The sequence below is a fragment of the Podarcis filfolensis genome, assembly GCF_964270895.1.
Source record: "Podarcis filfolensis genome assembly, chromosome: 1".
Classification (NCBI taxonomy): domain Eukaryota; kingdom Metazoa; phylum Chordata; class Lepidosauria; order Squamata; family Lacertidae; genus Podarcis; species Podarcis filfolensis.
Genome location: NC_139604.1, coordinates 119,934,141 through 119,956,483, shown reverse-complemented (window position 1 = coordinate 119,956,483; position 22,343 = coordinate 119,934,141). Strand labels below are relative to the sequence as shown.

At 44.5% G+C, this 22,343-nt stretch overlaps 1 long non-coding RNA gene across 1 annotated transcript; it reads left to right on the top strand.

The window, feature by feature from the left end:
- Positions 1 to 2,107: 2,107 nt before the first annotated feature.
- LOC310766625 lies at positions 2,108 to 4,448 on the top strand. Its single transcript, XR_014550285.1, has 4 exons — positions 2,108 to 2,217; positions 3,213 to 3,288; positions 3,702 to 3,779; positions 4,236 to 4,448. It is a non-coding gene; the product is annotated as an uncharacterized lncRNA (long non-coding RNA).
- Positions 4,449 to 22,343: the final 17,895 nt, after the last annotated feature.

The following is a 22,343-nucleotide window of genomic DNA, read 5'->3' as shown; positions in this document are numbered from 1 at the left end:
GAAATAGCAGCAAGATACAATTCCATTATCATGTCCACCTACCCTGGGGAGATGTTTGAACAAACATCTTTGAGTCTAGTTAGGTCTATTAGCATTTTAATTATTTACTCCCTGTGGGAAGGCTTCTTCAATTATCCCTCCCTCTCTCCCCTCACAGTGGTACTCTACTCTTGTTTCTTTCAGCTCCAAACTTTAAACTCAAGCAACCACCTTTATGTACAGGCATCTCGCGTAGACAAGACAGCCAACTGTTTGCCATTGTGAAGAAGACACTCACTCATAACGGGCAGGTGCGTAGAGACCGCATGAGGCATCCTTGGGTGATTGCTAATGTCCCAGTTTTGCAGGCCTGTGGGAGAAGCCATATCTACCCTCAGCAGTGCTCCTGGGAATGACACTGGTCCACACAGCATGCTAAACCATGGCTTAGTGTGACTGCACAACCATGCAAACTCCTGAAGAAGAAATCCCTGCTGTTTTGTTTCTCCTTAGCCATACTGCTGCTGTGCCTTAAGCTATGGCTTGACTTAGCATGTCATCCAAACTGGGCTCATGGTTTCGCTCTCCAAGACAAACCATGAGCAGTAAACTGTAGGACAAACCCTTGGTTACATTCAATGGTTTGTCTGGGGGAAGCTAAACCACGAGCTTGGTAGGAATGATGCACTAAGCCAAGCCATGGCTTAGTTCAGAGCAGCACAACACAGCAACAGACTGGCTAGGAAGGAACAAAGTGACTGCGATCTCCTCTCCTGGAGCCTGCACACTCCACATTCACACTAAACCATGGTTAGCGCAATGTACAAACCGGGCCATTGCCATGATGTAGCATTATCCCAGTTGCAGCAGCTTACAAATATTCTGATAGACTGTTTGATGCAGCTCCAACACCACTTGAAGCTTTCTCTAAAGAGATAATTCTACAGCCCTCTGTTGACACATGTTAGTGGCAAGTCTCACCCCAATGGAATTTGCTAGATCTATGAACATAAGAGCCTGCTGGATGAGACCAATAGCCCATCTAGTCCAGTATCCTGTTCACATAGCAGCCAACCAGATAGCTGTGGGAAGCCTGCAGGCAGGATCCTGCCCACCTGCCAATGGTTAGGGACAACGGGAGCAACAGTTCAGCTATATCAGGAGGACTTGAGATACGCATTTACCATCTCAGTGCTGGTAGTGGGAGGAATGGGACCCCAGGTTCTAAATTTATCCACTATACTTCACTGCCACATTGCCTTCTGCAAAGATCTTTATTTTCGATTTTGACATATTCAGGGACGGTAATTAGCAGTTACAATGCAATATAACCCAGTTCCATCACATACCTGAGAAGCGAGATGTCATGTTTTAATGAGAACACTCTTATAAAACTCATAATTTGCTTCTACTTCAACAGGTTTGGGAGGCAATGCTTTTTCAAACAAACTGTTTGCATTATCAGTGTTGCTGAAAACATAAAAGTCACTGGGGAAATGATGCAACTATATAGTCATCAGCATATTCCACCGACTATTTCTTCCACACACCAATCACCCACAATATTCATTGATATGTGGCTTTTGGAGTACAGTGGTACCTCGGGTTACAGATGCTTCAGGTTACAGACTCCACTAACCCAGAAATAGTACCTCAAGTTAAGAACTTTGCTTCAGGATGAGAACTGAAATTGCATGACGGCGGCGCAGCGGCAGCGGGAGGCCCCATTAGCTAAAGTGGTGCTTCAGGTTAAGAACAGACCTCCGAAACGAATTAAGTACTTAACCCGAGATACCACTGTACTGACACTTGCCTGATTGCTTCCAAAATGTACAGAGTTAGACCACGTACAGTTCCAAAAAGAAATCTAGAGATTAAATATATTGTAAAGTCAACTTTTGTTTTTAAAATTAAGAATAACAAACACATCATTTCAATGTCATTTTAAAAAAATAAAAATAAAAAATTGTGATCCTTCCCTAGGATCTGCTCTTAGATAAACATTCATAAGCATAAGCAGAGTGTTTCTTTTATTAACCATATATATTTTGCAAAGTTGTTTATTTGTGTGTTCTCCATACATTTGGACTCCTCCTAAGGTATTGTATCCAAATTTTGCAGGATGGTTCCTGAGATCAAGGAGTGGGTTTTCTTGTACGGTTGAATACAATCGAACATCGCTTTGAATTGAGATGACAGACTTAACTTGATTTTATATCTCCTCGCAGACACAGATAAGTATGTGACCTGGCGTGTAGCACTCTTTGCAACTGCCACTAGGAAAATTAGAACAAATTATATAGCCAAGATAGCCACCAACTGTAAAGGAGATGAATTTATTTGACCCTATCTACATCAAGCTATATTCTGTCTTTATCACCAAACTCCGAATATAATTGCACATTGTCTTAATTAACATTATTTTTTAATATATTAGTGGCCATGTGATGATTTTAGCATATAAATTTTATTGTTTAATGTCTTAACCTGTATATTAAGGTACTTTTATAGCTCTGTTTAGAGTAGGTAATGTCTTGATAATCTAAATGTTTTAAGTTTTTTGTATTGATCCAGCGCATTTTCTTTTAATTGTTGAATGTTTCTGTGTACATTGCGGCAGCCTTTGGCTATGTGCAATAAAACTGACTGACTGACTGTCAAAATTACACTGATTTTAACCACTAGAATTCAAAACAACATTGGTTCTTTGCTTTCTTGCAATTCCTGAGCAATGCCAATAGCACAGGCCTAATCTTCCCTCTGCCATGGAAGGCGGAGCAGGGTGGTGATGTTCGGACTGGACCAAATGCTTGTTGCATGATGGCAGCAGGACCAGCTTAGGAGCCAACAGAATCCAGACCAGCTCAGTCCTTCCCCACCTCCAGAGCGGCCATTTGGAGACCATTTGGCACTCACACACATAAATGGTGGGTGGATGCGAGAGTGTCACACCAACAATGATGCTCACACCACTTCATAGGTGCCAGCAGGTGGGAGGCTGGTTTACCCAGCAGAGCTAGGCCCAGGAACATCTCATCCCACCCCAAACTTACCTACCCCAAATCCAGAATACTGGGTTGGAAGAGAGTTGGGTTTTTCTGTAGCTTTGTTTCTTCCCAACCCTCTATAATCTGCTATACTTTTGTATGTTGCTTTTTTTCCTTATTACTAAAATAGTTTTCGTTCCTCCCTCATCAATAAAAATGCAACCATCCTCCCCTTTCTTTCCAAAGGGATGAATTCCAGATCACAGTTTTCAGCCTTCCAGATCAAGCTGTGCAAGAGAATATTTACGGGATCCACAGAGAGGTCATAATCTGCATAATCTTTGATAAACTATATTATTGCCTGCCAATGTATTTGAGTCCTGGGGCCATGCCACTAGACACAAACAAAATCTGCTGATGAGTTTTACATTGCCATCTGGCTTCCTTCTTAATTGTTTGAAGCTTAAAAGTGGTCAAATATTGAGTTCCAGGGGGGAGAAAAAATTCATTCATGTTTAATGCACGTTGATTTAGAAGAAAGGTTGTGCCAGATCGGAATCTTAGGGGGACTCATTTAATCTTTTCATACATATACCCGTTTCATCTTGCCATCTTGGCACAGGGCTGGGGCAGCAGGGATGCCACTGGAAATGAAGTACTCAAGGACTCTCGACTAAATGTTACAACAGGGCTGGGGAACCCCTTTTCAACCCAAGGTCTGCATTTCCTCTCCAGAGAGCCACATGCTAGTGCTGCGTGAGGCCAGAGGCAGACGTTGGCAGGGCCAGAGGCAAAACTGGGTGGAGCAAAGATGTGAGTCTCTCTCTCTGTTATGTACTGAGTTGAATAGGATCCAAAATGCAGCAGTCTGATTGGTCCTAGAACAATAGGATTCAGAATGCAGCAGTCTGATTGGTCCTAGAACAATAGGATTCAGAATGCAGCAGTCTGATTGGTCCTAGAACAATAGGATTCAGAATGCAGCAGTCTGATTGGTCCTAGAACAATGCAGCAGTAGAATTGGTCCACAGGAGCCACCCAATCCAGCTTCAGGTGGAAGTGAATCCACAACCTGATTGGCCTACAGGAGAATCCTGGAATTAGCCAATCACGTGCAGCCCATTGTGTAAATAATGTATATAAAGCAGATATTGTGGGGGAACTTCCATTCCTCCTCACCACTATGAGCTGAATAAAGAGCATGAAATCCACTCTCGACTCAGAGTATATTTCTCTCTCTCTCTCTCTCTCTCTCTCTCTCTCACCAAGCCCTGATGAGCTGTAGCAGGCAGCAGTAAAGTTGAGAGAAAGCCAGATTGGACACCCACACATATAGCTGGAGAGACATTCTGCTCGAAACACCACTTTGCATTTTGCAGAAAAAGAGCTTGAAAAACTCTCTGCACTGAAACACAGACACTGATCAAAATTCGCACTTCCCTGATGTAGAAATGTGGAGAACAGAACTTACGATAGGGGAAAAAAACAAAAGGAGAAACTGATAAGAAACCAAAATGGACAGATTCACCCATCCCTTGCTTTCAGCAGCTTGTGTTTTAATAAAGATTCTTTGTTTAAAATGGGCAGTCCACTTTGAGCTTCTACCTATAGTGGGAACATTAATAAAAAGGCTCCTAAAACCTAATTAATAAATGACTATTAGACAATAATACTAGAGAGGAGTTTGAAGACTGCAGCCAAAGAGCTAAGTTTTAATACCTCATAAGAGCAGATTACTGTCAGCAATTTAAAAGAGTGAGAGTATAACTGTTCCCCTAGTATCTATTTATCTTCACAAGCAGATCCAAATGAACTAATGGCACCTTTAACGCAAAACTATTGGACCACCTTCCAATGTATCACCCATTAAGATTTGCTCACAGTTGTTATTGCCTTAACAAGTCATTGTCCTTTCCCATGTAGCAGAGCTCTGCTGCTCATGCCTAGCTCTGCTGCATGCAAAATCTAAGAAGGTAAGGAAAGTCCTGATGGTTCAGCCGATCCCATCTAGTCAAGCTTCCTTTATTCAATGTGGCCACCCAGAGACCACTTGGTGAAATCCAGAAACTGGTATTACTCAGAGGCTTACCGTCTTGACTAGGCCTGGGCGATGTATCGATACATTGCCCAGGTGTCAGACTTCAGGGAATCCGATCCCTCCCCTGGCGGCAGTAAATAAGCAGATCAAATGAAAGGAGTGTTCTTACCAGATAAGTTTTTGAATGACCACAGCAAGAGACAAAGGAATGCATATATCTCAAAAAATGGTGTTGCTCCCAGTAAAGGTTTACCCCCTCCGTCCCCCTTAATCTACGTCACTCCTACATCGGGTAGTCTGAGCTTCTTGCCATTGCGCTTTCTGTTCTAACACTTTCCAAGCCCTTCTAGTACTAGGCGAAGGGATGTGTGTCAGGAATGCTATCCAATGACACTGAATCTGCCAGCTGTCTCTGTCGGAATTCAAGCCTTAGTCAGAGGAACTGGCCACTCTCCAGGTGCCCGGCTTGGATTCCTTGTTGATCTCCCCCGTCAGCAGCTCCCGGCAAGACAAGGCGAGATCTCGGCGATCCTCCTCAAACGTGAGAAGAACACACCATCCCTCCTCCCTCATTCCCCAGGGAGGGGAGAGAGACAGACAGAAATGTATTTACATGCCTTTATTTCTGTCTTTCCAGCAGTACAGAGAAAACGTGTCTGCACTCTCTCAACACCAACAGCAGAGAGAGAATAACTCCTCCCATGTACTTCCAGTACAGGGTCATGTGACACTCTGAGCTAACATCCGGTGCTCAGTGCACAGAATAGACTGTCCCTTGTTCCCACGGTACAGTCCCAAAACATCAACATCCTGTTTGGCTTTCCAGCCATCTGGAGAACTCAGCAGCATTGCTCCTTTTTCGTAACATCCTCTCTCTTGGCCTCTCCTCTTCTAGCTATTCCTCACCCAGTATTTCCCAGCTTTTCCCCTCTGGACTATGCCCTTCTGTAAACCATTGTTCTCAATCAATACTGTCCTCCTGCCCTTGGGAAGGTTCAGAAAAAAAGGGGGGTCCCACCATTCTTCCTCAGTCCAGTCCCTGGCACCAGGACTGGTATGATTGACAGACCATGATGGCAGCTTCACCCGGTGGTGTATCACAGGTGAAACTGCCACCACTCCTAAGTCCCTCTGCAACCTGTTGGAAAATTCCATTCCACCTTTAGTTGCAGACATGGAACTGTTGCATGTCACATGTCTGTTTACATAACAGCACCATCTGCTGAGAACTTCCGTTGTGTGTATAGCTTTTGCTTTTCTCTGTCTCTCTGAGAAGACAAAGTGAGAGACGACATGTTTCTTTGTCCTGATTTATTATTAATAAATCCGTAGTTGTAGTATGCTTCCACAAGCCTCACGCCTATTCTGAGTGTGCAGTTCGCTCCGCTGATATAGCGTGCCCTGGCTTTGAAGCCTGGGTCGATGATTTACGTCAGAGCAGAGGCCGATGGGTCTACGCAGCGGGGTGGCTGGAAGGAGACAACCCAGCTGGGGCTAGCCAGCTGGCCTTGCAACCCTCTGCATGCCGACACAACCAACACTGCTTTCAACATCAGGCCACTGGTAGCAGAGGGACTCGGGAGCAGCGGCGGTTTCACCTGCGATATACTGCCGGGTGAAACCGCCATCATACCTCATACGGCAGAGGAAAGAGGAAGCTGTATCACCGAGCTGATACACCTTAGTCCTCCCTTGGCTTCTTTAAACTGCTCCTGCTCCCCACGCCACCCCCAGCTGAACGAACCCCAATGCCTGGCGTGGGAGCCAAGGAGGTATGGGGCTTGCTTAGCTGGGGGGCGGGAGAAGCTTAAGTTCAGCTGGGGATGCAGAGCCTTCCTGCGCCCCAGCTGAGCTGCGCAAACAAGCTGCGTTGTCCCAGCCCGCGAAGCGCTGGGGTGAAACCACCTCGGCTCCTGTGGTGAGAGCTGTGGCAGTTTCACCTGGCGCCACACAGGCTGAGGCCAGTGCAGCTTGTTTTTTCAACATTTTTTTAAATAATAATTTTTATTAGTTTTCAGTTACACAATAATCCAATGGTAGCCTCATTATAACAATGCCAAATTATAATACAATTACTAATCCCAATCATTCAGATGCCAAATTATATAACTTAGGTGGCCTCCCGCGTGCTAGAATTGATGGTTTGATGATTTGCTTTGTTTCTGCGTTCCATCATCTTATTCATCTCAATTATATTCCATTCAAAATAACAATCCCTTATACAACAACTGCAATATTAACAACATCCATTTGTCTTGACACATTAAATGATTTATAAAGCTACAGGTGAAGCATTTCAAACCATATCCTTACTCTGTGTGACGATTATTCTGCCCATGGTTTGCCTTCCTGTCCTTGTAAAATGTTATGTCTATCTTTTCCCAGCTGTTGCTGCTTGTTTTTTCAACATTGTGGTATATCACCAGACCGCAGTGCTTGGCTGGTGATATGACTGAGATGTTGGAAAGCTGCTGTCGCCCAGCCCTAGTCTTGACAGTGGAGGCAGAACATAATAGCCATCAATAGACTTTTCCATGAACCTATCTTTCAAAGCTATCCAAATTGGATGGGTCCCACAAGACAAAATAGCACAGCCGTCAAAAACCAGTGCAAAAGGTCCTCCAGTGTTACATTTGGCTTCCATTCTCACTTCAGTGGGAGATCTTGCTCGTGCTTCTATGTAGCTTCCAAAAACCTCACTTTCCAAAGAAGCGATCAGGCACTGCTGTGGTGGGAAAGGGCAAATGAGCATTGGGGTGTTCAATGATTTTCTTCCTCGCTGGAGATGAGCTAGATATTACAGTGTTTCTCAATCTTGGGTCCCCAGCTGTTGTTGGACCACAACTCCCACCATCCTTTTCTAGCAGGACCAGTGGTCAGGGATGATGGGAGTTGTAGTCCAACAACAGCTGGGAACCCCAGTTTGAGAAGCGCTGGTAGAAAGGGATTTGATAAACTCCTCAGTGTATGGGTGAAAGGTTTCGTGAAATTGTACCTGCCCCACAAGTACACCTTTTCTTGCAGCTGCTGCCACCCAGATGTGTGATCCTGGTAGCGTTTATGCTAACCTGATGCCCTCCAGAGGTTGCTGAACTATACTAACCATCATTCCTGACCATTGACCACGTTGGCTGGGGATGACGAGAGTTGTAGTTCAGCAACATCTGCAAGGGACAGGTTAGCCACGCCTTCTTTAGGTGTAGCCACATTTGGAATACTGTGTCTAGTTCCGGTAAAATGAGGGTATTGATAAAGGTAAAGGGACCCCTGACCATTAGGTCCAGTCGTGACTGACTCTGGGGTTGCGGCGCTCATCTTGCTTTATTGGCCGAGGGAGCTGGATTACAGCTTCCGGGTCATGTGGCCAGCATGACTAAGCCACTTCTGGGGAACCAGAGCAGCACACGGAAACGCCGTTTACCTTCCCGCCGTAGTGGTACCTATTTATCTACTTGCACTTTGACATGCTTTCAAACTGCTAGCTTGGCAGGAGCAGGGACTGAGCAACGGGAGCTCACCCAATCGCTGGGATTCGAACTGCCAACCTTCTGATCGGCAAGTCCTAGGCTCTGTGGTTTAACCCACAGCACCACCCGCATCCCATGAGGGTCTACAGGTGCATAAATGTGTAGCTTGTCAATTATTCTCCAATTAATAGACCCAAGTTAATCAGGCCCACTAATTTCAGTGGGTCTGCTCCGTGTGTAGCATTGACAACAGCTCTTAAACTGCAAATGGATCCTGTGCATCTGCAAACTCTCATTTTCAGTGGCAGAACTTCTCAGGGACCCGGCATTCAATTCACAGTGCATGCAAGGAATACAAGCTAGGCAAATTTATATTCTGAGCCAGGACATTACAGACTTCCGTTGCATCACTGCATTAGGCCAGTTTTCCCACCTTCGTCCCAACACACACACACACACACACACACACACACACACGATGTCTGGAGGATCCCGAAAATTCCTCTGAACAGGCACAACAAAAGCTTATTAAAGTGGTGGGGTTTTTAATGAGTATAGATGGACCATTTAACTACTGCCTTCATTTAAGATAACCAACGTTGCTGACGGAGCTTTAATTCCATTTATTTTTGTCAATCGAATCAGTGGCACAGATAACGTATATTTTCTTCTTCTGTGCCTCTGTAATCTTCAATCTGTATAACGCACTTGGTACTACAGTTTCCTGTTCTCTCTTAATAAAAACGAGAAAGCCTCACAATAATAGAGTTTTCCACAGAACAACTTCCAGGGATGATCTTAAGAGAGTGTAATACACTGCAGTTACTGTATAGTGTAAATAGCCAGTAGCTTCTTATTACCTTCAAATCGCTCCTTTCAGACTCCTTAAATTGGCCTGGAGGCCTCTTTTGTCGAACCTGCTCCTCTCTCTATCTTTCCCCTCCCCTTTCTGGCCATTTGACAAAAGAGATTTCAAGCTTATCTTTAAGTTATCAAAGTACATCATCTCACTGTGGCATAACACTACTCAAGCAGCTTTGATTGTCAAATAGCCATCTGAAAAATGAGCTACTTCTTAAGCAGAGAGAGAATACAGAATGCAGAAAGATGCAGAAACACATGTAAAAAAGGGCAGAGATGGCCCTACCATTAGGCAGAAGGAAGCGATGGCCCCTGGGAGCAGTGGGGGCACAAACACACGCACTCCAGCCATTCCTCCTGAATCCTCCAGCCACTTCCCTCTGCTGGAGTTGTGTGAACACTTGCCAATCAGAGGCACATGCAAAGCCCTGTGCAATGCTCTGTGTGCAGAGTTTTGCAAGCATCAACAGTCTGCAGATCTTTTGGGTTTGCATAGCACAGTGCCCAGGAGCTCAGATGATCAGCTGATTGTTGGAGCTTCTGGGTAGAGTGCCCTGCAAAACTGGGTAGGCTGATGCATATGCTCCAAAATTTCTCCGATGGAAATAGGGACGTCCTATTCCTCCATCATCATCATCATCATCATCATCATCATCATCATCATCATCATTTTATCCTTTATATGCCACCTATTAAACACTAAAAAATGGCTGCCTTTGGGTGCCTTCTAATGGTTGTGCAATTTCTTCCTCCTCTTCTTCTTCTTCCTCCTCATCTTCTTCTTCTTCCTCCTCCTCCTCCTCTTCTTCTTCTTCCTCCTCTTCTTCTTCCACCTCCTGTTCTTCTTCTTCCTACTCTTCTTCTTCTTCCTCTTCCTCTTCCTCCTCGCTCCTCTTCCTCTTCCTCTTGTTATTAATTGAATTTATATATCGCCCTATACCCGGAGGTCTCAGGGTGGCTCACAGAAAGGTCACAATATATAAAATCAAAATAATAACAATAACCCAATAAAAAAGATGAATCACATTTTAAAAGGTTATAGGATGTCCATCAGGTCAACCAAAGGCCTGGTTAAAAAGGAAGGTGCCAGGCAAACTTCCCTGGAGAGAGCATTCCACAGACGGGGAGCCACTGCAGAGAAGAGCCATTCTCATGTTGCCACCCTCTGGACCTCTCAAGGAGGAGGCACATGAAGGAGGACCTCAGCAGATGATCTCAGGGTCCTGGTAGGTTCATCTCCTTGGCTCAGAGGATGCATAACTCCATACCCTCCAACATTTCTCTAATGAAAATAGGGATGTCCTAAGGAAAAGCGGGACATTCCATGATTAAATAATAAGCCAGGGTGGCTTCTGTAAATCCAGGACTGCCCCTGGAAAATAGGGCCGCTTGTAGGGTCTGCTGATGTTATTGTGATGCTAACCTGAAGGAGCATCTCCACCCCCATCATTCTGCCCGGACACTGAGGTCCAGCTCCGAGGGCCTTCTGGCGGTTCCCTCACTGTGAGAAGCCAAGTTACAGGGAACCATGCAGAGGGCCTTCTCAGTAGTGGCACCCGCCCTGTGGAACGCCCTCCCACCAGATGTCAAAGAGAAGAACAACTACCAGACTTTTAGAAGACATCTGAAGGCAGCCCTGTTTAGAGAAGCTTTCAATGTTTAACAGATCACTATATTTTAATATTTTGTTGGAAGCCGCCCAGAGTGGCTGGGGAAACCCAGCCAGATGGGCGGGGTATAAACAAACAAACAAACAAATTATTATTATTATTATTATTATTATTATTATTATTATTATTATTATGTGATTGACAGATGGGCATTCCTACTTACCTGTCACACTGTCACACTGTGAGGATGTAGGGGATTGAGATAAGGATCCAGTCCACTGGTTGGATCCGGTTCCTCACTCCCTTCTGTATAGCATCTTCAGCTGGTGAAAGTAAGACCTCTTTAGGCACTGTATTGCCAGATTCAGTACACACAGAAGAGGAAGGCACGACCATCATAGCTCCATTATTGCAACTGCTCCGATTCCCCTACAAGAAATTGAGGTTTGTGGGATTTTGGAGCTGTATTTTGTATATTGTGGGTACCATATACAAATAAGTTTCGCCACCCTACCCCCTCTCTTCTTCCCCAACCTTATACTGTACACAACACTAATGTCTCCTATCAAATATAACTCATCTGTAGAAAAGACATTACAACCTGAAAAAAGGAGACAATGCACGCATTTTTATAAACCAAGGATTTGTCCTCCAAATCCTAGAAAGTGACTGGAACAGCTAGAGTGCTCATCTTCATATCTTTCTCCCTGAATGTTTAGCCTATATGCATAGTGGATACCTGAAGAAGGCTATTGATGGCCTCTTGTTTGCTGTTTGGATAGGTTGATTGCAGTGCCTTGCATCAGAGAGTGCAAAGTGCACAGAATGTCTAGCCATATAAATACGGCTCGAGAATAGAGTTAACTTCTATAACTTGGCATCATGAAATGAGATGCATATTAGACAGATAATCCATAGCTGCCTGTACAGTAATCTCTATAAGCCTGCTTTTAATTCTCTGCCATAAGGAATCGACTGGGGCAGCATTCAGTTCATCAGCATTCATGACCTCACTGCCGCCTTCTGCCTTCGGAAATCTCTTGCAGGAGTTTTTTGTTGCAGGCAATTTATCGCTCCTTTGCTGCCACGTCAACCAATAAGAACAGGAGTGCCATGCACCTGAGATTTGGCAGCCCTTGTACTTATGGTTAGGAATGCAAAAAGGTGTCGATTTTGTCCATATGTGTATTAATTAAAGAAAAGCTTCATTGTTTCTGCACTCTGCACAATGAAACATAATTCAATCTGCCTCCCCCCCCCCCCCAATGGCAGGTCTTTACATAAATAATGTTGCCGTGTTTTCCTTTTACATTGGCTCTAGAGGCAGATTCTCCATCTGTCTCAGTCCTAGCCAGGCTTACTCAGAGGTGCTCCATTGAATTCAGTGAGCCTTACTCCCAGATGAGCCTTTGCACATATAGTCTCCCTTTGGGTAGCTACTGTATATGGCATGTGTAATCTTACTGCACATTCCTAACCATGGCTGGATCTACACTGATCTGGAAAACACTATTTTTAAAAAGCTATAAAAAAATATTGCTCCCAATGCAATTTTACCATTGGCGACAGACCGCTGCTCTACAGTGCCCTCTGGTGTCATGGTTTTATAATGCATTTTAACATTATAACTTACCAGTGTAGATTAATTCCTTGTTTACTTGGAGACAAGTCCTGTTGAAGCAATCGGTCTTACTCCCAGGTGAATTTAGGACTGCAGCCTTAGTCTCCGTAAGTTTACTCAAAAGTAAGTCACAACCTTGGGTGTGGTTTGGGCAACACAATGTCCTTGCAATGTAGCAAAGGCAGCAACCTTAATTACGTCTACTCGGAAGTAGTTGACATTGAATTAATGGGGCTTACACCCAGATAACAAGGTTCAGGATTGCAACCGTAGTCTATGTAGATAAGGTAAGATAAACTTTATTCGCATTAGCCAACGGCCATGGCAACATTAAACAAGCAATGTTGTTGTTGTTGTTTAGTCGTTTAGTCGTGTCCGACTCTTCGTGACCCCATGGACCAGAGCACGCCAGGCATTCCAGCTATCCAATCCAACAGCCCCAAATGGAACTTGCCAGTCAGGGTGAGGAAAATGTCCGGGCTGTGCAGGGGTGGGGAAAGTTAGTTTCTGTTTTGCCACTGTACAGCTGCTTAGAGTCACAAGACTCTGTTTACATTCCAGAGACATTCCAGGCTGTTGGAAGTCTCACGGGAGACGGATGTGACGTTAGTGTTTTTCCTCTGTTCCTTTGTTCCTTTGTTCCAGTTGCTCTCTGCTTTCATAGAGAGAGGATGTATTTTTCTTTGCTGTCTGCGTAGCGAGAAATAAAACTCTTTAGCCATGTTGTTGTTTAGTCGTTTAGTCATGTCCGACTCTTCGTGACCCCATGGACCAGAGCACGCCAGGCACTCCTGTCTTCCACTGCCTCCCACAGTTTGGTCAAACTCATGCTGGTAGCTTCGAGAACACTATCCAACCATCTCGTCCTCTGTCGTCCCCTTCTCCTTGTGCCCTCCATCTTTCCCAACATCAGGGTCTTTCCCAGGGAGTCTTTTCTTCTCATGAGGTGGCCAAAGTATTGGAGCCTCAGCTTCAGGATCTGTCCTTCCAGTGAGCACTCAGGGCTGATTTCCTTCAGAATGGATAGGTTTGATCTTCTTGCAGTCCATGGGACTCTCAAGAGTCTCCTCCAGCACCATAATTCAAAAGCATCAATTCTTTGGCGATCAGCCTTCTTTATGGTCCAGCTCTCACTTCCATACATCACCACTGGGAAAACCATAGCTTTAACTATACAGACCTTTGTTGGCAAGGTGATGTCTCTACTTTTTAAGATGCTGTCTAGGTTTGTCATTGCTTTTCTCCCAAGAAGCAGGCGTCTTTTAATTTCATGGCTGCTGTCGCCATCTGCAGTGATCATGGAGCCCAAGAAAGTGCCTCCATTTCTTCCCCTTCTATTTGCCAGGAGGTGACGGGCCCAGTGGCCATGATCTTCGTTTTTTTGATGTTGAGCTTCAGACCATATTTTGCGCTCTCCTCTTTCACCCTCATTAAAAGGTTCATTAAAACAAATAATATATACAAGTAAAAAAACAGCAATGGGTAAAAAGGGCAATCAAATGACCAAGCTTAGTCTATGTATCTTGTGCTGTGTTGTCTGCACTGGCCGTCAGCAGCTCTCCAGAGTTTTGAATGAGCCTGTGGCTTTTGGCATAGAAAGCACTGAAAGCTACATTCAGTGAGGCTTCCTCCCAAGCAAGTATAAATAGAATAGCAGCTCTAGCCTCCTTGGTAAGACATTATATATTTACAGTGGACACTCGGGTTGCAAATGTGATCCATGCAGGATGCACGTTCGCAACTCACAGCATTCCCAACCCACGTCTGCACACGCGTGGGTTGCGATTCGACACTTCTGCACATGCACAAAGCACAATTTAGCGCTTCTGCGCATGCACGACCGCCAAAACCTGGAAGTAACCTGTTCCGGTATTTCTGCATTTCAGCGGTCTGCAACCCGAAAAAATGCAACCTGAAGCAGGTGTAACCCGAGGTATGACTGTATTACTAAAAACAAAACAATGCAACAATTCCTTCACATCCCTAGCACTCACAAAACAATTAGTGGATGGCGGCGAGGGTGAACAGCCAAGAACTGAAAAATGAAGCTGCTGATGAAAGAAAGGAAAATAATTGCATTATCTTCTGTTTCTCAATTCAGAACACCAACCAATTTAATTGACATTTATTCATTATCTTGAACTTTGTTAGCTTGAGATTAATTTATTAAACCTGCTTAAATATGCAATACAGAAACACAATTAACTGGAAACTTTTTTTTAATACGCCACGATAAAAGGCATTAGTCGCTGATTACCCAACACATCTCAGAATGAAGATGCAAAACAGTTATGGGATTAGCCACAAGTTTTATTACATTGCAGGGATCTGCTATGAGTAATGACTTAATAAACTTCCTTAACTCAGAGCCAGATTGGGAAGACACACTTTCTGCTGTTTACCTTCCATAGGCACGTAATGCGGCCTAGCTGTTGTTGTGCCATAAACTTCAAGATATATACCTCCTTCCCTTAGAAAGGCAACTCCTCTCTGGATCCAGACTCTGGAGTAGCCCATGAACTGAATAATACTCATCCCTGGCCAACTTTAAGGCAGGGATGGAGAGACCTCAGGCCCAGAGCTGGCACAGCCATGCGGCAGGTGTGGCCTCTGATTCATGGAACAGAAGACCTCAGGTGGCACACCCATGGGTGCCCTGTCTGCCCCTCTGCCTCCACCAGCAGAGGAGAAACACCACTGGCACCAACGCCAATTTGGGGCAAGATCACAGCCATATTGGGCAAGATCCCGCCCAAAATTGGCAACAATGGAGGGGCCGCTTCTCCTGCAGTGGTGAATGGGGCAGGATGAGCAGCAGTGGCAGAGCAGGTGGCGGCAGCAGAAGCAAGTAGATGGTGGCAGGAGCAGCGGCAACAGCAGCAAGCAAGGCGAGATGGGATGCACAACGCCTGTTGAGGCCTGTAGGCTGAAAACATCACTCTGGGTCTTTTTCTAGGCCATGCCTTTTCTTCATTGGTACAACCAGTGTCCTAGTCTCATACACAAGCAGGAGCTGATACGTTGTGCTCTCTTGACACTGTTAGGATATTTCCATTCCACCTTAAAAGGGAGCAGGCTTTGTGAGTCACAGAGTCTGCGTATTTCCTGTTCACAGGATGTTTATGTGTTCTATTGCTTTCGTTTCTCTCTCTGTGCCTGAACACGCAAGCAAGCAGTCATGTTTTTTCTTTGTTCTGACCAACGCTGAATAAACTTGTAAATATGCTCTCCTGCTGTGCATCTTTCGCTGTGTGCGTGCATCAGCCCAGGAATGTGGCAATCTATTTCTGGAGCTCGTGTCGCTAATTGCTGATACTGCGTGTCTACGGGAGATCAATGGACGTCCGGAGACGACGTGGAGTCATGATGGACTTTATCTCCCTGGCAGTATCCCAACAGACACAACTACAGGCAACCATGCAGTGGCTGTAAAAAGCAGACTCAACACACCATTGCTCCATATCTAACACATGTACAGTGGCTATAATGGTAAGCGAATGTTAAATCATATTTCTGCTTCCTGTTATCTAGCCAGTTATCAATCTGACCTCTCTCCTATGATTACTATATTTCACACAGCAGTCAAGTCTAATGTTGTTGTTGTTGTTTAGTCGTTTAGTCGTGTCCGACTCTTCGTGACCCCATGGACCAGAGCACGCCAGGCACTCCTGTCTTCCACTGCCTCCCGCAGTTTAGTCAAACTCATGCTGGTAGCTTCGAGAACACTGTCCAACCATCTCGTCCTCTGTCGTCCCCTTCTCCTTGTGCCCTCCATCTTTCCCAACATCAGGGTCTTTTCCAGGAAGTCTTCTCTTCTCATGAGGTGGCCAAAGTGTTGGAGTCTCAGCTTCAGGATCTGTCCTTCCAGTGAGCACTCAGGGCTGATTTCCTTTTTGGAGGTCTAAGCACAATTCATATAGGTCACACTAATCTACTTCTTTCCTGACACATTCAATGAATCCCAAAATGGCAGGAGTAGGTTTCCCTTGCTGATCCCCCTCTGCAAGGGTTGTTATTCTACATGCTTAATCGTTTTAGGTTTGAGGGTGGATCTGTTAAGATAACTATAGATGAAACTATGTCAAACTCTGTAAACATTCAGATAATGTTTACTACCTTATTGACCTTAACTGATGCAATGAAAACACTTAGGGACAAGGGGAGGCGAGGGTCTGAGGGAAACGTGTACCAATATCATTTTTGATTATTTACTTATTGCATTTATATTCTACCTTTCCTCCTAGGAACCCAAGGTGGCGGACATCGTTTCCCTCCTCCCCACCTTATTCTCACAGCACCCCTGTGAGGTAGGATTCTTTTTGTGATTTGTGCTAATGAAAATAAATCAATAAATACGTTTTTAAAAATAACTCTAGGTTTAGTCATGCTTTCCGCTGATATACCAGGGTCAAAATTATGATGGAAAGTGGGGTTGGTAGCCAGTGGAACAGCTTGATTTCTACTACCACTGCAAAATTAGCAGCAGTGGTAGGGGATAAAAGGTAAGTCGGGATGGCTTTGCCTATCCCAAACCCTCTGGAAAATGCCCAGAAGTTCTCACTAAATAACTTTTAACCCATTCTTAAAGGTAAAGGGACCCCTGACCATTAGGTCCAGTTGTGGACGACTCTCGGGTTGTGCGCTCATCTTGCTCTATAGGCCGAGGGAGCCGGCGTTTGTCCGCAGACAGCTTCTGGGTCATGTGGCCAGCATGACTAAGGTGCTTCTGGCAAACCAGAGCAGAACATGGAAACGCCGTTTACCTTCCCGCTGGAGTGGTACCTATTTATCTACTTGCACTTTGATGTGCTTTCGAACTGCTAGGTGGGCAGGAGCAGGGACCGAGCAATGGGAGCTCACCCCGTTGCGGGGATTCGAACCGCCGACCTTCTGATCGGCAAATCCTAGGCTCTGTGGTTTAACCCACAGTGCCACCCGCATCCCACCACCCATTCTTACACCAGAGTTTATAAGAAGTCCACCACAAGGGTTCTGCTCCTGTGAAATGCTTACCATAGCAGGTGCGAACAATGTCACATTTAGATAATTTCACAGTGACTAAATCTGTCCTTAATTTTAAACATTTTCTGCCCTTTGATCTCCCAAGAAACAGAGCTAAACCTTGTGCTACTGCTTAGCTAAATCTTGACTTCAAGAAGCATAGCTTAGTAGGAAGTTCAGAGTTAGTAAAATCCCAATAAATGTAGGGCAATTGTCAAGGGTGCTCCTTTCATTGTAAAAATAAAAACATAATACAGGTATAGAGGTTTATAGACTCACCTAATGTCCGTTATACATATTCATTATAATGATGTGAGAAATAGCAACAAGCCATAACTAACCTATTTGTTATTGCTCATGTTGTTGTTTGATATTGAAATTGTATTTTAAAAATAGGAATAAAAATTGAGCATAAAGAACAAAACATGCCTGACATCGTCTGTGAAGATGCTTCTTCCAAAGTTCCCTATCAAGCAGGTGGGTGGGTGTGCATATACCAGTATATTTTTTTCCAATTCCCAGGGGCCTTCATTCAAACTGGCTGACATAATTTTATTTGAATGACTTCATCAAGGTGTTTTTGTCCACCTGTCAGCTTTTATATGGATTACCTGTCCACAGCGTTTTCATTATTCATCCGCCTGTGGTGAGGAGTAAGAAAGGCAGGCACTTATTCTGGGCATCACACCATTATCTTTCTGCTCTCCGCGCCATTTGGCTGTGCAGGAAGAATTCCCCGGACTGGTGCTTCAGTCGCCGTATGGGTGTGCACATCACAAAGAAGATTTTCTGAAGTCGGAGGCAATTTTCCTACCAGCGTAATTCAAAGTGTGTTTCCTTTGCCCCAAATAATTGCAGCGAGTTTCCTTCATACTACAGTGGTACCTCTGGATACAAACGGGATCCGTTCTGGAGCCCCGTTCGCATCCTGAAGCGAATGCAACCTGCGTCTGCGCGTGTGCAGGTCGCGATTTGCCGCTTCTGTGCATGCGCATGATGTCATTTTGAGCATCTGCGCATGTGGGAACGGCAAAACCTGGAAGTAACGCATTCCGTTACTTCTGGGTCACCGCAGAGCACAACCCGAAAACACTCAACCTGAAGCAACTTTAACCCGAGGTATGACTGTACTTCCTAGGACCAAGTCAAAATTTCTCAGAAGAGGTATTTCTGGTTTTTGTTTTTTTAAAAAAAACATTTCCAAGCTCCTCATAAGCTGTTAGAGCAGGCATCCCCAAACTTGGCCCTCCAAATGTTTTGGGACTACAACTCCCATCATCCCTAAAAGGACCAGTGGTCAGGGATGATGGGAGTTGTAGTCCCAACACATCTGGAGGGCCGAGTTTGGGGATGCCTGTGTTAGAGAATTTCCTTTGTCCTCTTGAGAATATTTGGCGAAATGGCCTCCCTGCTTTCACCACCCGTGAATCTTGGGCCCAACTGTGCATCCAGTTCATTAAAATCCAGTTCATTAAAATATTTTGTAAATATTATTTTGATATTGTGATGGGTTTGGTCTTACTATCACAAAGACAGATTCATAAAAGCTATTGACACCTTTGGCCAAGGCCCTCAAAGACTTCAGTTTTTGTTTTCTTAAGAGTAATCTACTTTCCTTTATGTTATGGACAGACAAGATTATATGGCAACACCGTGATCAAACATTGACTTGCTGAAGGCTAGATTTGTTTCAGAACAAATTCATGAGCTGAAAAGGCAACATCTCACACAGAATTGAATCGGGATAGGCAAAGTTGAAAATAAGGACTGACATTGGCTGAATAATGTCAGTCCTTAATTTCTTTACAATGTAGATTGCTTGACTGCATTGCCTCCTATATGCCTCCTTGGTAATATACATCTACTCCAGCGGCTTCCATTGCCCTGTAAAATGGCTTGACAGTGTGTATGTGCATTTCCTCTTCTAAATAATGTTGATCATTTTTAATTAGCTTAACTAGAGTCCAATTAAAAAGACAGCCTATTTTCAAACCTGAATATGTAACATGCTCATATATACCCATTACATTTCCACCCCCTCTGGAACTACACCAGAAAATTGTGCTCAAATGGAAGAAGGCAATCATAGAATTGTAGAGTTGGAAGGGACCATAAGGATCAGCTAGTGCAACCCTCTGCAATGCAGGAATCTTTTGCCCAATGTGGGGCTCAAACTCGACTGAGCTGGGCTGTAGCTCAGTGGGAGAGCATCTGCTTTGCATGCAGAAGGTCCCAAGTTCAATCCCTGGCATGCTGGGCAGGGACTGACTCTTGTCTGAAACCTTGGAGAGCTGCTGACAGATGGACCAATGGCGTGACTCAGTATAAAGCAACTTCCTGTACTATAATTTCTTCCCCAGCCTTTTTGCAGCAGTTTACTATAGCATAGGGATGCGGGTAGCACTGTGGTCTAAACCACTGAGCCTCTTGAGGTTGCCGATCAGAAGGTTGGTGGTTCGGATCCCTTTGAAAGAGTGAGCTCCCATTGCTCTGTCCCAGCTCCTGCCAACCTAGCAGTTCGAAAGCACACCAGTGCGAGTAGATAAATAGGTACCGCTGCAGCAGGAAGCTAAACAGCATTTCCGTGTGCTCTGGTTTCTGTCATAGTGTTCTGTTGCACCAGAAGCAGTTTAGTCATGCTGGCCACATGACCCGGAAAGCTGTCTGTGGACAAATGCTGGCTCCCTTGGTCTGAAAGCGAGATGAGCGCCACAACTCCATAGTTGCCTTTGACTGGATTTAACTGTCCGGGGGTCCTTTACCTTTCTTTCTTTTTTACTAGCACGTATAAATATATGTCATGTATAAGATACACCTAAAAGAAGGAAAGTACGCTAAGAAAACAAAACAACTAAGTTTGCCAGAGTCAGGGCCAGGGTCCAAGATCAACATCATTGGGCTTTGATTGAGGTCCATCACCCCAGCAAGATGGCTCACTGCTAATCCTTGGGCTCATCTGCTTCCTTTCCTTGGTATTCATGCTCATTTACCTGCCCACGATGAAACTGTGTTCACATGTTACATACAACAAGTGTGCAATCAGATTCCTTATTCTAATTTTGTTTGTAGAGGCTTTATTATTACACTCAAGCGGTATATAAATTTTATATGGTGATGAATGATAACAACAACAAAGTCTTTCCTTTAATATTTAAAATAAATATTTCCACCCTTATTTCTGCAGCAGCAGCAGCAACAAAAAGACTTCACTTAAAAAGAAGAAAGGAATAGGTGTCAGGTACATGGCAGGCAACCTCTGCACCTTCTGGTGTTCCCAGGATAGCCCACCCGAGGATGTCATGGTATTGTCAGGAAGCACAAGCACTGAGAAACACTACACAATGCAGACCATTGGAAAGATGATTTGCTGAATGAAGGAAAAGACAGTGGCAGACATCCCTTGGCCACCTTTGAAAGTGAGGTAGGTGCAACAAAAAGCTTGCCGCAGCCCTGATCTCCCTTTTGATAATCTTCAGGTGTGCAGTGTCTTTTTTTCATCAAGTGATGGAGAATGAGAAGGACCAAGCGGGGACATTTTTTGGCACAGCACTATCTGGGACCAGCCCTGCCCAGGTGGACATAGCAGAGCCACTCAGAGATCACGAGGGACAGATAATGCACATGGGGGCGTGTTATTGGCTTCAAAGAACGTACAAGCCCATCGGTGAACAGATCAGAAACATCTGGCTGTATGCTAACAAGCACAACGAACGGCAAGCTGTGAGCCTGATAATAGGGAGAACAGATGGAGACATCTAACGACATCCACTTATATGGAAGATGTTCGTCCTTGGTTTTCACAGCGGTGGGAGACAACAGAAAAAGGATGTGACGTGACCTTCAGAAACAATGGAACACCATTATAACTCCAGCAGAAGCATTGTTTATGCTTGAGTTGAACTGGGTGGAGAATTGTGCTCAGTGACATACAATGAAAATGGGGGGTGTTCGTTTTCCTTTCTGATTTTTCTTTCTTAGATGGGAAAATGCAGTTATTTTAAAGCGTGTACATATCAACCTGCAGCTAAATTTGTGAGGTTATGTGCTCAGAGGACTGGGATCTCGGATGATTAATTGGAGTGTTTTGTTTCATAGGGCTCTGGGTCCAGCAGGGTTGCTCAGCTGTTATCAATCAAGGCTGATCGCTAACAACCCCAGCGAGCTCTCCGGACATGGCGTTTTATCAGCACCAATTAGCGCCTAAGTGCTGTTTAGCTGATAAACGAGGAATCAGAGCAGTGCAGAGCACAACAAGGGAAATAACTGTATATGTGCATTTTACAATAAAGGAGAATCAACAGCCTGCTTTCGTGGTCAGTGGAAAGACTTTATTTGAAGCTTGGGAACGTGACTTCAAAGACATCAATTGAAGTCGCATCCTTTGAGTTTCAGAAAGAGCTGCCATCGTTTCATGCCTGTTTCAACAGCTGCAGATTTTGCTGCCAATATTTAAAGTTTACCTTTCGCTTAATCCTGTGCATTTTTACTCTCATGCAAATATAGGTGAATCTGGTTAAGTGTGCATAGCATTGCAGATTCTGGGGAATACTTTAAAAACAAAAACAACCATGAGGCATAATCCAGCTACTATTAAGTGCATAACAGTGCAATCTTAGGTTCATGCTTTAAAGGTTTGTCTTCAAGTGTTGGGAGGTGTGGTTTTTTTGCCCCACCGTTTTCTCCAGGAAAACACACTCTTCAATGCTGAATTGGAACAAATGGCAATTCAGGTGTTTTCTGCAGATTGCTGTTTGTTCCAATTCAATGACAAGGAGTGCC